Raw genomic sequence first — 16,339 nt, 5'->3', positions numbered from 1 at the left:
GAATCCCCGAGATAAGTTTTTTTATATTCTTACCGCTCTGGAACGCCGCCCTCCGAGTCTGCTCCGAGAATCCCCGAGATAGGTTTTTTTATATACTCACCGCTCTGGAACTCCGCCCTCCGAGTCTGCTCCGCGAATCCCCGAGATAAGTTTTTTTATATACTCACCGCTCTGGAACTCCGCCCTCCGAGTCTGCTCCGAGAATCCCCGAGATAGGTTTTGTTATATACTCACCGCTCTGGAACTCCGCCCTCCGAGTCTGCTCCGAGAAACCCCGAGATAGGTTTTTTTATCTACTCACCGCACTGGAACTCCGCCCTCCGAGACTGCTCCGAGAATCCCCGAGATAGGTTTTTTTATATACTCACCGCTCTGGAACTCCGCCCTCCGAGTCTGCTCCGAGAATCCCCGATATAAGTTTTTTATATACTCACCACTCCGGAACTCCGCCCTCCGAGTCTGCTCCGAGAATCCCCGAGATAGGTTTTTTTATATACTCACCGGTCCGGAACTCCGCCCTCCGAGTCTGCTCCGAGAATCCCCGAGATAAGTTTTTTTATATACTCACCGCTCTGGAACTCCGCCCTCCGAGTCTGCTCCGAGAATCCCCGAGATAGGTTTTTTTATATACTCACCGCTCTGGAACTCCGCGCTCCGAGTCTGCTCCGAGAATCCCCGAGATAGGTTTTTTTTATATACTCACCGCTCCGGAACTCCGCCCTCCGAGTCTGCTCCGAGAATCCCCGAGATAGGTTTTTTTATATATTCACCGCTCTGGAACTCCGCCCTCCGAGTCTGCTCCGAGAATCCCCGAGATAGGTTTTTTTATCTTCTCACCGCTCCGGAACTCCGCTCTCCGAGTCTGCTCCGAGAATCCCCGAGATAAGTTTTTTATATACTCTCCGCTCTGGAACTCCGCCCTCCGAGTCTGCTCCGAGAATCCCCGAGATAAGTTTTTTTATATACTCACCGCTCTGGAACTCCGCCCTCCGAGTCTGCTCCGAGAATCCCCGAGATAAGTTTTTTTATATTCTTACCGCTCTGGAACGCCGCCCTCCGAGTCTGCTCCGAGAATCCCCGAGATAGGTTTTTTTATATACTCACCGCTCTGGAACTCCGCCCTCCGAGTCTGCTCCGCGAATCCCCGAGATAAGTTTTTTTATATACTCACCGCTCTGGAACTCCGCCCTCCGAGTCTGCTCCGAGAATCCCCGAGATAGGTTTTGTTATATACTCACCGCTCTGGAACTCCGCCCTCCGAGTCTGCTCCGAGAAACCCCGAGATAGGTTTTTTTATCTAATCACCGCACTGGAACTCCGCCCTCCGAGACTGCTCCGAGAATCCCCGAGATAGGTTTTTTTATATACTCACCGCTCTGGAACTCCGCCCTCCGAGTCTGCTCCGAGAATCCCCGATATAAGTTTTTTATATACTCACCACTCCGGAACTCCGCCCTCCGAGTCTGCTCCGAGAATCCCCGAGATAGGTTTTTTTATATACTCACCGGTCCGGAACTCCGCCCTCCGAGTCTGCTCCGAGAATCCCCGAGATAAGTTTTTTTATATACTCACCGCTCTGGAACTCCGCCCTCCGAGTCTGCTCCGAGAATCCCCGAGATAGGTTTTTTTATATACTCACCGCTCTGGAACTCCGCGCTCCGAGTCTGCTCCGAGAATCCCCGAGATAGGTTTTTTTATATACTCACTGCTCTGGACCTTCGCCCTCCGAGTCTGCTCCGAGAATCCCCGACATAAGTTTTTTTATATACTCACCGCTCCGGAACTCCGCCCTCCGAGTCTGCTCCGAGAATCCCCGAGATAGGTTTTTTTATATACTCCCCTCTCTGGAACTCCGCCCTCCGAGTCTGCTCCGAGAATCACCGAGATAGGTTTTTTCATCTTCTCACCGCTCCAGAACTCCGCCCTCCGAGTCTGCTCCGAGAATCCCCGAGATAGGTTTTTTTATCTTCTCACCGCTCTGGAACTCCGCCCACCGAGTCTGCTCCGAGAATCCCCGAGATAAGTTTTTTTATATACTCACCGCTCCGGAACTCCGCCCTCCGAGTCTGCTCCGAGAATCCCCGAGATAGGTTTTTTTATATACTCACCGCTCTGGAACTCCGCCCTCCGAGTCTGCTCCGAGAATCCCCGAGATAGGTTTTTTTATATACTCACCGCTCTGGAACTTCACCCTCCGAGTCTGCTCCGAGAATCCCCGAGATAGGTTTTTTATATACTCACCGCTCTGGAACTCCGCCCTCCGAGTCTGCTCCGAGAATCCTCGAGATAAGTTTTTTATACTCACCGCTCCGGAACTCCGCCCTCCGAGTCTGCTCCGAGAATCCCCGAGATAAGTTTTTTTATATACTCACCGCTCTGGAACTCTGCCCTCCGAGTCTGCTCCGAGAATCCCCGAGATAGGTTTTTTTTTATTCTCACCGCTCTGGAACTCCGCCCTCCGAGACTGCTCCGAGAATCCCCGGGATAAGTTTTTTTATATTCTCACTGCTCTGGAACTCCGCCCTCCGAGTCTGCTCCGAGAATCCCCGAGATAGGTTTTTTTATGTACTCACCGCTCTGGAACTCCGCCCTCCGATTCTGCTCCGAGAATCCCCGAGATAAGTTTTTTTATATACTCACCGCTCTGGAACTCCGCCCTCCGAGTCTGCTCCGAGAATCCCCTAGATAAGTTTTTTATATACTCACCGCTCTGGAACTCCGCCCTCCGAGTCTGCTCCGAGAATCCCCGAGATAGGTTTTTTTATATACTCACCGCTCTGGAACTCCGCCCACCGAGTCTGATCCGAGAATCCCCGAGATAAGTTTTTTTATATACTCACCGCTCCGGAACTCCGCCCTCCGAGTCTGCTCCGAGAATCCCCGAGATAAGTTTTTTTATATACTCACCGCTATGGAACTCCGCCCACCGAGTCTGCTCCGAGAATCCCCGAAATAGGTTTTTTTATATACTCACCGCTCTGGAACTCCGCCCTCCGAGTCTGCTCCGAAAATCCCTGAGATAGGTTTTTTTGTATACTCACCGCTCTGGAACTCCGCCCTCCGAGTCTGCTCCGAGAATCCCCGAGATAGGTTTTTTTATATACTCACCGCTCTGGAACTTCACCCTCCGAGTCTGCTCCGAGAATCCCCGAGATAGGTTTTTTATATACTCACCGCTCTGGAACTCCGCCCTCCGAGTCTGCTCCGAGAATCCTCGAGATAAGTTTTTTATACTCACCGCTCCGGAACTCCGCCCTCCGAGTCTGCTCCGAGAATCCCCGAGATAAGTTTTTTTATATACTCACCGCTCTGGAACTCTGCCCTCCGAGTCTGCTCCGAGAATCCCCGAGATAGGTTTTTTTTTATTCTCACCGCTCTGGAACTCCGCCCTCCGAGACTGCTCCGAGAATCCCCGGGATAAGTTTTTTTATATTCTCACTGCTCTGGAACTCCGCCCTCCGAGTCTGCTCCGAGAATCCCCGAGATAGGTTTTTTTATGTACTCACCGCTCTGGAACTCCGCCCTCCGATTCTGCTCCGAGAATCCCCGAGATAAGTTTTTTTATATACTCACCGCTCTGGAACTCCGCCCTCCGAGTCTGCTCCGAGAATCCCCTAGATAAGTTTTTTATATACTCACCGCTCTGGAACTCCGCCCTCCGAGTCTGCTCCGAGAATCCCCGAGATAGGTTTTTTTATATACTCACCGCTCTGGAACTCCGCCCACCGAGTCTGATCCGAGAATCCCCGAGATAAGTTTTTTTATATACTCACCGCTCCGGAACTCCGCCCTCCGAGTCTGCTCCGAGAATCCCCGAGATAAGTTTTTTTATATACTCACCGCTATGGAACTCCGCCCACCGAGTCTGCTCCGAGAATCCCCGAAATAGGTTTTTTTATATACTCACCGCTCTGGAACTCCGCCCTCCGAGTCTGCTCCGAAAATCCCTGAGATAGGTTTTTTTGTATACTCACCGCTCTGGAACTCCGCCCTCCGAGTCTGCTCCGAGAATCCCCGAGATAGGTTTTTTTATATACTCACCGCTCTGGAACTTCACCCTCCGAGTCTGCTCCGAGAATCCCCGAGATAGGTTTTTTATATACTCACCGCTCTGGAACTCCGCCCTCCGAGTCTGCTCCGAGAATCCTCGAGATAAGTTTTTTATACTCACCGCTCCGGAACTCCGCCCTCCGAGTCTGCTCCGAGAATCCCCGAGATAAGTTTTTTTATATACTCACCGCTCTGGAACTCTGCCCTCCGAGTCTGCTCCGAGAATCCCCGAGATAGGTTTTTTTTTATTCTCACCGCTCTGGAACTCCGCCCTCCGAGACTGCTCCGAGAATCCCCGGGATAAGTTTTTTTATATTCTCACTGCTCTGGAACTCCGCCCTCCGAGTCTGCTCCGAGAATCCCCGAGATAGGTTTTTTTATGTACTCACCGCTCTGGAACTCCGCCCTCCGATTCTGCTCCGAGAATCCCCGAGATAAGTTTTTTTATATACTCACCGCTCTGGAACTCCGCCCTCCGAGTCTGCTCCGAGAATCCCCTAGATAAGTTTTTTATATACTCACCGCTCTGGAACTCCGCCCTCCGAGTCTGCTCCGAGAATCCCCGAGATAGGTTTTTTTATATACTCACCGCTCTGGAACTCCGCCCACCGAGTCTGATCCGAGAATCCCCGAGATAAGTTTTTTTATATACTCACCGCTCCGGAACTCCGCCCTCCGAGTCTGCTCCGAGAATCCCCGAGATAAGTTTTTTTATATACTCACCGCTATGGAACTCCGCCCACCGAGTCTGCTCCGAGAATCCCCGAAATAGGTTTTTTTATATACTCACCGCTCTGGAACTCCGCCCTCCGAGTCTGCTCCGAAAATCCCTGAGATAGGTTTTTTTGTATACTCACCGCTCTGGAACTCCGCCCTCCGAGTCTGCTCCGAGAATCCCCGAGATAGGTTTTTTTATGTACTCACCGCTCTGGAACTCCGCCCACCGAGTCTGATCCGAGAATCCCCGAGATAAGTTTTTTTATATACTCACCGATCCGGAACTCCGCCCTCCGAGTCTGCTCCGAGAATCCCCGAGATAAGTTTTTTTATCTACTCACCGCTCTGTACTCCGCCCTCCGAGTCTGCTCCGAAAATCCCTGAGATAGGTTTTTTTGTATACTCACCGCTCTGGAACTCCGCCCTCCGAGTCTGCTCCGAGAATCCCCGAGATAGGTTTTTTTATGTACTCACCGCTCTGGAACTCCGCCCTCCGAGTCTGCTCCGAGAATCCCCGAGATAAGTTTTTTTATATACTCACCGATCCAGAACTCCGCCCTCCGAGTCTGCTCCGAGAATCCCCGAGATAAGTTTTTTTATCTTCTCACCGCTCTGGAACTCCGCCCTCCGAGTCTGCTCCGAGAATCCCCGAGATAAGTTTTTTTATATACTCACCGCTATGGAACTCCGCCCACCGAGTCTGCTTCGAGAATCCCCGAGATAGGTTTTTTTGTATACTCACCGCTCCAGAACTCCACCCTCCGAGTCTGCTCCGAGAATCCCCGAGATAAGTTTTTTTATATATTCACCGCTCTGGAACTTCACCCTTCGAGTCTGCTCCGCGAATCCCCGAGATAAGTTTTTTATATACTCACCGCTCCAGAACTCCGCCCTCCGAGTCTGCTCCGAGAATCCCCGAGATAGGTTTTTTTATATACTCACCGCTCTGGAACTCCGCCCTCCGAGTCTGCTCCGAGAATCCCCGAGATAGGTTTTTTTATATACTCACCGCTCTGGAACTTCACCCTCCGAGTCTGCTCCGAGAATCCCCGAGATAGGTTTTTTATGTACTCACCGCTCTGGAACTCCGCCCTCCGAGTCTGCTCCGAGAATCCTCGAGATAAGTTTTTTATACTCACCGCTCCGGAACTCCGCCCTCCGAGTCTGCTCCGAGTATCCCCGAGATAGGTTTTTTTTTATTCTCACCGCTCTGGAACTCCGCCCTCCGAGTCTGCTCCGAGAATCCCCGAGATAAGTTTTTTTATCTACTCACCGCTCTGTACTCCGCCCTCCGAGTCTGCTCCGAAAATCCCTGAGATAGGTTTTTTTGTATACTCACCGCTCTGGAACTCCGCCCTCCGAGTCTGCTCCGAGAATCCCCGAGATAGGTTTTTTTATGTACTCACCGCTCTGGAACTCCGCCCACCGAGTCTGATCCGAGAATCCCCGAGATAAGTTTTTTTATATACTCACCGATCCGGAACTCCGCCCTCCGAGTCTGCTCCGAGAATCCCCGAGATAAGTTTTTTTATCTTCTCACCGCTCTGGAACTCCGCCCTCCGAGTCTGCTCCGAGAATCCCCGAGATAAGTTTTTTTATATACTCACCGCTATGGAACTCCGCCCACCGAGTCTGCTTCGAGAATCCCCGAGATAGGTTTTTTTGTATACTCACCGCTCCAGAACTCCGCCCTCCGAGTCTGCTCCGAGAATCCCCGAGATAAGTTTTTTTATATATTCACCGCTCTGGAACTTCACCCTCCGAGTCTGCTCCGCGAATCCCCGAGATAAGTTTTTTATATACTCACCGCTCCAGAACTCCGCCCTCCGAGTCTGCTCCGAGAATCCCCGAGATAGGTTTTTTTATATACTCACCGCTCTGGAACTCCGCCCTCCGAGTCTGCTCCGAGAATCCCCGAGATAGGTTTTTTTATATACTCACCGCTCTGGAACTTCACCCTCCGAGTCTGCTCCGAGAATCCCCGAGATAGGTTTTTTATGTACTCACCGCTCTGGAACTCCGCCCTCCGAGTCTGCTCCGAGAATCCTCGAGATAAGTTTTTTATACTCACCGCTCCGGAACTCCGCCCTCCGAGTCTGCTCCGAGAATCCCCGAGATAGGTTTTTTTTTATTCTCACCGCTCTGGAACTCCGCCCTCCGAGTCTGCTCCGAGAATCCCCGGGATAAGTTTTTTATATTCTCACCGCTCTGGAACTCCGCCCTCCGAGTCTGCTCCGAGAATCCCCGAGATAGGTTTTTTTATATACTCACCGCTCTGGAACTCCGCCCTCCGAGTCTGCTCCGAGAATCCCCGAGATAAGTTTTTTTATATACTCACCGCTCCGGAACTCCGCCCTCCGAGTCTGCTCCGAAAATCCCCGAGATAGGTTTTTTTATATACTCACCGCTCTGGAACTCCGCCCTCCGAGTCTGCTCCGAGAATCCCCGAGATAAGTTTTTTATATACTCACCGCTCTGGAACTCTGCCCTCCGAGTCTGCTCCGAGAATCCCCGAGATAAGTTTTTTTATATACTCACCGCTCTGGAACTCCGCCCTCCGAGTCTGCTCCGAGAATCCCCGAGATAAGTTTTTTTATATACTCACCGCTCTGGAACTCCGCCCTCCGAGTCTGCTCTGAGAATCCCCGAGATAGGTTTTTTTTTATTCTCACCGCTCTGGAACTCCGCCCTCCGAGTCTGCTCCGAGAATCCCCGAGATAAGTTTTTTTATCTACTCACCGCTCTGTACTCCGCCCTCCGAGTCTGCTCCGAAAATCCCTGAGATAGGTTTTTTTGTATACTCACCGCTCTGGAACTCCGCCCTCCGAGTCTGCTCCGAGAATCCTCGAGATAAGTTTTTTATACTCACCGCTCCGGAACTCCGCCCTCCGAGTCTGCTCCGAGAATCCCCGAGATAGGTTTTTTTTATTCTCACCGCTCTGGAACTCCGCCCTCCGAGTCTGCTCCGAGAATCCCCGAGATAAGTTTTTTTATCTACTCACCGCTCTGTACTCCGCCCTCCGAGTCTGCTCCGAAAATCCCTGAGATAGGTTTTTTTGTATACTCACCGCTCTGGAACTCCGCCCTCCGAGTCTGCTCCGAGAATCCCCGAGATAGGTTTTTTTATGTACTCACCGCTCTGGAACTCCGCCCACCGAGTCTGATCCGAGAATCCCCGAGATAAGTTTTTTTATATACTCACCGATCCGGAACTCCGCCCTCCGAGTCTGCTCCGAGAATCCCCGAGATAAGTTTTTTTATCTTCTCACCGCTCTGGAACTCCGCCCTCCGAGTCTGCTCCGAGAATCCCCGAGATAAGTTTTTTTATATACTCACCGCTATGGAACTCCGCCCACCGAGTCTGCTTCGAGAATCCCCGAGATAGGTTTTTTTGTATACTCACCGCTCCAGAACTCCGCCCTCCGAGTCTGCTCCGAGATTCCCCGAGATAAGTTTTTTTATATATTCACCGCTCTGGAACTTCACCCTCCGAGTCTGCTCCGCGAATCCCCGAGATAAGTTTTTTATATACTCACCGCTCCAGAACTCCGCCCTCCGAGTCTGCTCCGAGAATCCCCGAGATAGGTTTTTTTATATACTCACCGCTCTGGAACTCCGCCCTCCGAGTCTGCTCCGAGAATCCCCGAGATAGGTTTTTTATGTACTCACCGCTCTGGAACTCCGCCCTCCGAGTCTGCTCCGAGAATCCTCGAGATAAGTTTTTTATACTCACCGCTCCGGAACTCCGCCCTCCGAGTCTGCTCCGAGAATCCCCGAGATAGGTTTTTTTTTATTCTCACCGCTCTGGAACTCCGCCCTCCGAGTCTGCTCCGAGAATCCCCGGGATAAGTTTTTTATATTCTCACCGCTCTGGAACTCCGCCCTCCGAGTCTGCTCCGAGAATCCCCGAGATAGGTTTTTTTATGTGCTCACCGCTCTGGAACTCCGCCCTCCGAGTCTGCTCCGAGAATCCCCGAGATAAGTTTTTTTATATACTCACCGCTCCGGAACTCCGCCCTCCGAGTCTGCTCCGAAAATCCCCGAGATAGGTTTTTTTATATACTCACCGCTCTGGAACTCCGCCCTCCGAGTCTGCTCCGAGAATCCCCGAGATAAGTTTTTTATATACTCACCGCTCTGGAACTCTGCCCTCCGAGTCTGCTCCGAGAATCCCCGAGATAAGTTTTTTTATATACTCACCGCTCTGGAACTCCGCCCTCCGAGTCTGCTCCGAGAATCCCCGAGATAAGTTTTTTTATATACTCACCGCTCTGGAACTCCGCCCTCCGAGTCTGCTCTGAGAATCCCCGAGATAAGTTTTTTATATACTCACCGCTCTGGAACTCCGCCCTCCGAGTCTGCTCCGAGAATCCCCGAGATAGGTTTTTTTATATACTCACCGCTCTGGAACTCCGCCCTCCGAGTCTGCTCCGAGAATCCCCGATATAAGTTTTTTATATACTCACCACTCCGGAACTCCGCCCTCCGAGTCTGCTCCGAGAATCCCCGAGATAGGTTTTTTTATATACTCACCGCTCCGGAACTCTGCCCTCCGAGTCTGCTCCGAGAATCCCCGAGATAGGTTTTTTTATATATTCACCGCTCTGGAACTCCGCCCTCTGAGTCTGCTCCGCGAATCCCCGAGATAAGTTTTTTTATATACTCGCCCCTCTGGAACTCCGCCCTCCGAGTCTGCTCCGAGAATCCCCGAGATAGGTTTTTTTATATACTCACCGCTCCGGAATTCCGCCCTGCGAGTCTGCTCCGAGAATCCCCGAGATAAGTTTTTTTATATACTCACCGCTCTGGAACTCCGCCCTCCGAGTCTGCTCCGAGAATCCCCGATATAAGTTTTTTATTTACTCACCGCTCCGGAACTCCGCCCTCCGAGTCTGCTCCGAGAATCCCCGAGATAGGTTTTTTTATATACTCACCGCTCCGGAACTCCGCCCTCCGAGTCTGCTCCGAGAATCCCCGAGATAAGTTTTTTTATGTACTCCCCGCTCTGGAACTCCGCCCTCCGAGTCTGCTCCGAGAATCCCCGAGATAGGTTTTTTTATATACTCACCGCTCTGGAACTCCGCGCTCCGAGTCTGCTCCGAGAATCCCCGAGATAGGTTTTTTTATATACTCACCTGTCTGGACCTTCGCCCTCCGAGTCTGCTCCGAGAATCCCCGACATAAGTTTTTTTATATACTCACTGCTCCGGAACTCCGCCCTCCGAGTCTGCTCCGAGAATCCCCGAGATAGGTTTTTTTATATACTCACCGCTCTGGGACTCCGCCCTGCGAGTCTGCTCCGAGAATCCCCGAGATAAGTTTTTTTATATACTCACCGCTCTGGAACTCCGCCCTCCGAGTCTGCTCCGAGAATCCCCGATATAAGTTTTTTATTTACTCACCGCTCCGGAACTCCGCCCTCCGAGTCTGCTCCGAGAATCCCCGAGATAGGTTTTTTTATATACTCACCGCTCCGGAATTCCGCCCTGCGAGTCTCCTCCGAGAATCCCCGAGATAAGTTTTTTTATATACTCACCGCTCTGGAACTCCGCCCTCCGAGTCTGCTCCGAGAATCCCCGATATAAGTTTTTTATTTACTCACCGCTCCGGAACTCCGCCCTCCGAGTCTGCTCCGAGAATCCCCGAGATAGGTTTTTTTATATACTCACCGCTCCGGAACTCCGCCCTCCGAGTCTGCTCCGAGAATCCCCGAGATAAGTTTTTTTATGTACTCCCCGCTCTGGAACTCCGCCCTCCGAGTCTGCTCCGAGAATCCCCGAGATAGGTTTTTTTATATACTCACCGCTCTGGAACTCCGCGCTCCGAGTCTGCTCCGAGAATCCCCGAGATAGGTTTTTTTATATACTCACCTGTCTGGACCTTCGCCCTCCGAGTCTGCTCCGAGAATCCCCGACATAAGTTTTTTTATATACTCACTGCTCCGGAACTCCGCCCTCCGAGTCTGCTCCGAGAATCCCCGAGATAGGTTTTTTTATATACTCACCGCTCTGGAACTCCGCCCTCCGAGTCTGCTCCGAGAATCCCCGAGATAAGTTTTTTTATATACTCACCGCTCTGGAACTCCGGCCTCCGAGTCTGCTCCGAGAAACCCCGAGATAAGTTTTTTTATATACTCACCGCTCTGGAACTCCGCCCTCCGAGTCTGCTCCAAGAAACCCCGAGATAGGTTTTTTTATATACTCACCGCTCTGGAACTCAGCCCTCCGAGTCTGCTCCACGAATCCCCGAGATAGGTTTTTTTTATATACTCACCGCTCTGGAACTCCGCCCTCCGAGTCTGCTCCGAGAATCCCCGACATAAGTTTTTTTATATACTCACTGCTCCGGAACTCCGCCCTCCGAGTCTGCTCCGAGAATCCCCGAGATAGGTTTTTTTATATACTCACCGCTCTGGGACTCCGCCCTGCGAGTCTGCTCCGAGAATCCCCGAGATAAGTTTTTTTATATACTCACCGCTCTGGAACTCCGCCCTCCGAGTCTGCTCCGAGAATCCCCGATATAAGTTTATTATTTACTCACCGCTCCGGAACTCCGCCCTCCGAGTCTGCTCCGAGAATCCCCGAGATAGGTTTTTTTATATACTCACCGCTCCGGAATTCCGCCCTGCGAGTCTCCTCCGAGAATCCCCGAGATAAGTTTTTTTATATACTCACCGCTCTGGAACTCCGCCCTCCGAGTCTGCTCCGAGAATCCCCGATATAAGTTTTTTATTTACTCACCGCTCCGGAACTCCGCCCTCCGAGTCTGCTCCGAGAATCCCCGAGATAGGTTTTTTTATATACTCACCGCTCCGGAACTCCGCCCTCCGAGTCTGCTCCGAGAATCCCCGAGATAAGTTTTTTTATGTACTCCCCGCTCTGGAACTCCGCCCTCCGAGTCTGCTCCGAGAATCCCCGAGATAGGTTTTTTTATATACTCACCGCTCTGGAACTCCGCGCTCCGAGTCTGCTCCGAGAATCCCCGAGATAGGTTTTTTTATATACTCACCTGTCTGGACCTTCGCCCTCCGAGTCTGCTCCGAGAATCCCCGACATAAGTTTTTTTATATACTCACTGCTCCGGAACTCCGCCCTCCGAGTCTGCTCCGAGAATCCCCGAGATAGGTTTTTTTATATACTCACCGCTCTGGAACTCCGCCCTCCGAGTCTGCTCCGAGAATCCCCGAGATAAGTTTTTTTATATACTCACCGCTCTGGAACTCCGCCCTCCGAGTCTGCTCCGAGAAACCCCGAGATAAGTTTTTTTATATACTCACCGCTCTGGAACTCCGCCCTCCGAGTCTGCTCCAAGAAACCCCGAGATAGGTTTTTTTATATACTCACCGCTCTGGAACTCAGCCCTCCGAGTCTGCTCCACGAATCCCCGAGATAGGTTTTTTTTATATACTCACCGCTCTGGAACTCCGCCCTCCGAGTCTGCTCCGAGAATCCCCGAGGTAAGTTTTTTTATATACTCTCCGCTCTGGAACTCCGCCCTCCGAGTCTGCTCCGAGAATTCCCGAGATAGGTTTTTTTATCTTCTCACCGCTCTGGAAATCCGCCCTCCGAGTCTGCTCCGAGAATCCCCGAGATAGGTTTTTTTTATATACTCACCGCTCCGGAACTCCGCCCTCCGAGTCTGCTCCGAGAATCCCCGAGATAGGTTTTTTTATATATTCACCGCTCTGGAACTCCGCCCTCCGAGTCTGCTCCGAGAATCCCTGAGATAAGTTTTTTTATATACTCACCGCACTGGAACTCCGCCCTCCGAGTCTGCTCCGAGAATCCCCGAGATAGGTTTTTTTATCTTTTCACCGCACCGGAACTCCGCTCTCCGAGTCTGCTCCGAGAATCCCCGAGATAAGTTTTTTATATACTCTCCGCTCTGGAACTCCGCCCTCCGAGTCTGCTCCGAGAATCCCCGAGATAAGTTTTTTTATATACTCACCGCTCTGGAACTCCGCCCTCCGAGTCTGCTCCGAGAATCCCCGAGATAAGTTTTTTTATATTCTTACCGCTCTGGAACGCCGCCCTCCGAGTCTGCTCCGAGAATCCCCGAGATAGGTTTTTTTATATACTCACCGCTCTGGAACTCCGCCCTCCGAGTCTGCTCCGCGAATCCCCGAGATTAGTTTTTTTATATACTCACCGCTCTGGAACTCCGCCCTCCGAGTCTGCTCCGAGAATCCCCGAGATAGGTTTTGTTATATACTCACCGCTCTGGAACTCCGCCCTCCGAGTCTGCTCCGAGAAACCCCGAGATAGGTTTTTTTATCTACTCACCGCTCTGGAACTCCGCCCTCCGAGACTGCTCCGAGAATCCCCGAGATAGGTTTTTTTATATACTCACCGCTCTGGAACTCCGCCCTCCGAGTCTGCTCCGAGAATCCCCGATATAAGTTTTTTATATACTCACCACTCCGGAACTCCGACCTCCGAGTCTGCTCCGAGAATCCCCGAGATAGGTTTTTTTATATACTCACCGCTCCGGAACTCCGCCCTCCGAGTCTGCTCCGAGAATCCCCGAGATTAGTTTTTTTATATACTCACCGCTCTGGAACTCCGCCCTCCGAGTCTGCTCCGAGAATCCCCGAGATAGGTTTTTTTATATACGCACCGCTCTGGAACTCCGCGCTCCGAGTCTGCTCCGAGAATCCCCGAGATAGGTTTTTTTATATACTCACCGCTCTGGACCTTCGCCCTCCGAGTCTGCTCCGAGAATCCCCGACATAAGTTTTTTTATATACTCACCGCTCCGGAACTCCGCCCTCCGAGTCTGCTCCGAGAATCCCCGAGATAGGTTTTTTTATATACTCCCCTCTCTGGAACTCCGCCCTCCGAGTCTGCTCCGAGAATCCCCGAGATAGGTTTTTTCATCTTCTCACCGCTCCAGAACTCCGCCCTCCGAGTCTGCTCCGAGAATCCCCGAGATAGGTTTTTTTATCTTCTCACCGCTCTGGAACTCCGCCCTCCGAGTCTGCTCCGAGAAACCCCGAGATAGGTTTTTTTATCTACTCACCGCTCTGGAACTCCGCCCTCCGAGACTGCTCCGAGAATCCCCGAGATAGGTTTTTTTATATACTCACCGCTCTGGAACTCCGCCCTCCGAGTCTGCTCCGAGAATCCCCGATATAAGTTTTTTATATACTCACCACTCCGGAACTCCGCCCTCCGAGTCTGCTCCGAGAATCCCCGAGATAAGTTTTTTTATATACTCACCGCTCTGGAACTCCGCCCTCCGAGTCTGCTCCGAGAATCCCCGATATAAGTTTTTTATATACTCACCACTCCGGAACTCCGCCCTCCGAGTCTGCTCCGAGAATCCCCGAGATAGGTTTTTTTACATACTCACCTGTCTGGACCTTCGCCCTCCGAGTCTGCTCCGAGAATCCCCGACATAAGTTTTTTTATATACTCACTGCTCCAGAACTCCGCCCTCCGAGTCTGCTCCGAGAATCCCCGAGATAGGTTTTTTTATATACTCACCGCTCTGGAACTCCGCCCTCCGAGTCTGCTCCGAGAATCCCCGAGATAAGTTTTTTTATATACTCACCGCTCTGGAACTCCGCCCTCCGAGTCTGCTCCGAGAATCCCCGATATAAGTTTTTTTTTACTCACCGCTCCGGAACTCCGCCCTCCGAGTCTGCTCCGAGAATCCCCGAGATAGGTTTTTTTATATACTCACCGCTCCGGAATTCCACCCTGCGAGTCTCCTCCGAGAATCCCCGAGATAAGTTTTTTTATATACTCACCGCTCTGGAACTCCGCCCTCCGAGTCTGCTCCGAGAATCCCCGATATAAGTTTTTTATTTACTCACCGCTCCGGAACTCCGCCCTCCGAGTCTGCTCCGAGAATCCCCGAGATAGGTTTTTTTATATACTCACCGCTCCGGAACTCCGCCCTCCGAGTCTGCTCCGAGAATCCCCGAGATAAGTTTTTTTATGTACTCCACGCTCTGGAACTCCGCCCTCCGAGTCTGCTCCGAGAATCCCCGAGATAGGTTTTTTTATATACTCAGCGCTCTGGAACTCCGCGCTCCGAGTCTGCTCCGAGAATCCCCGAGATAGGTTTTTTTATATACTCACCTGTCTGGACCTTCGCCCTCCGAGTCTGCTCCGAGAATCCCCGACATAAGTTTTTTTATATACTCACTGCTCCGGAACTCCGCCCTCCGAGTCTGCTCCGAGAATCCCCGAGATAGGTTTTTTTATATACTCACCGCTCTGGAACTCCGCCCTCCGAGTCTGCTCCGAGAATCCCCGAGATAAGTTTTTTTATATACTCACCGCTCTGGAACTCCGCCCTCCGAGTCTGCTCCGAGAAACCCCGAGATAAGTTTTTTTATATACTCACCGCTCTGGAACTCCGCCCTCCGAGTCTGCTCCAAGAAACCCCGAGATAGGTTTTTTTATATACTCACCGCTCTGGAACTCAGCCCTCCGAGTCTGCTCCACGAATCCCCGAGATAGGTTTTTTTTATATACTCACCGCTCTGGAACTCCGCCCTCCGAGTCTGCTCCGAGAATCCCCGAGGTAAGTTTTTTTATATACTCACCGCTCTGGAACTCCGCCCTCCGAGTCTGCTCCGAGAATCCCCGAGATAGGTTTTTTTATCTTCTCACCGCTCTGGAAATCCGCCCTCCGAGTCTGCTCCGAGAATCCCCGAGATAGGTTTTTTTTATATACTCACCGCTCCGGAACTCCGCCCTCCGAGTCTGCTCCGAGAATCCCCGAGATAGGTTTTTTTATATATTCACCGCTCTGGAACTCCGCCCTCCGAGTCTGCTCCGAGAATCCCCGAGATAAGTTTTTTTATATACTCACCGCACTGGAACTCCGCCCTCCGAGTCTGCTCCGAGAATCCCCGAGATAGGTTTTTTTATCTTTTCACCGCTCCGGAACTCCGCTCTCCGAGTCTGCTCCAAGAATCCCCGAGATAAGTTTTTTATATACTCTCCGCTCTGGAACTCCGCCCTCCGAGTCTGCTCCGAGAATCCCCGAGATCAGTTTTTTTATATTCTTACCGCTCTGGAACGCCGCCCTCCGAGTCTGCTCCGAGAATCCCCGAGATAGGTTTTTTTATATACTCACCGCTCTGGAACTCCGCCCTCCGAGTCTGCTCCGCGAATCCCCGAGATAAGTTTTTTTATATACTCACCGCTCTGGAACTCCGCACTCCGAGTCTGCTCCGAGAATCCCAGAGATAGGTTTTGTTATATACTCACCGCTCTGGAACTCCGCCCTCCGAGTCTGCTCCGAGAAACCCCGAGATAGGTTTTTTTATTTACTCACCGCTCTGGAACTCCGCCCTCCGAGACTGCTCCGAGAATCCCCGAGATAGGTTTTTTTATATACTCACCGCTCTGGAACTCCGCCCTCCGAGTCTGCTCCGAGAATCCCCGATATAAGTTTTTTATTTACTCACCGCTCCGGAACTCCGCCCTCCGAGTCTGCTCCGAGAATCCCCGAGATAGGTTTTTTTATATACTCACCGCTCCGGAACTCCGCCCTCCGAGTCTGCTCCGAGAATCCCCGAGATAAGTTTTTTTATGTACTCCCCGCTCTGGAACTC

This window comes from Heterodontus francisci, unplaced genomic scaffold (genome assembly GCF_036365525.1).
Source record: "Heterodontus francisci isolate sHetFra1 unplaced genomic scaffold, sHetFra1.hap1 HAP1_SCAFFOLD_75, whole genome shotgun sequence".
NCBI lineage: Eukaryota > Metazoa > Chordata > Chondrichthyes > Heterodontiformes > Heterodontidae > Heterodontus > Heterodontus francisci.
Note: the sequence above shows the minus strand (reverse complement) of the source record.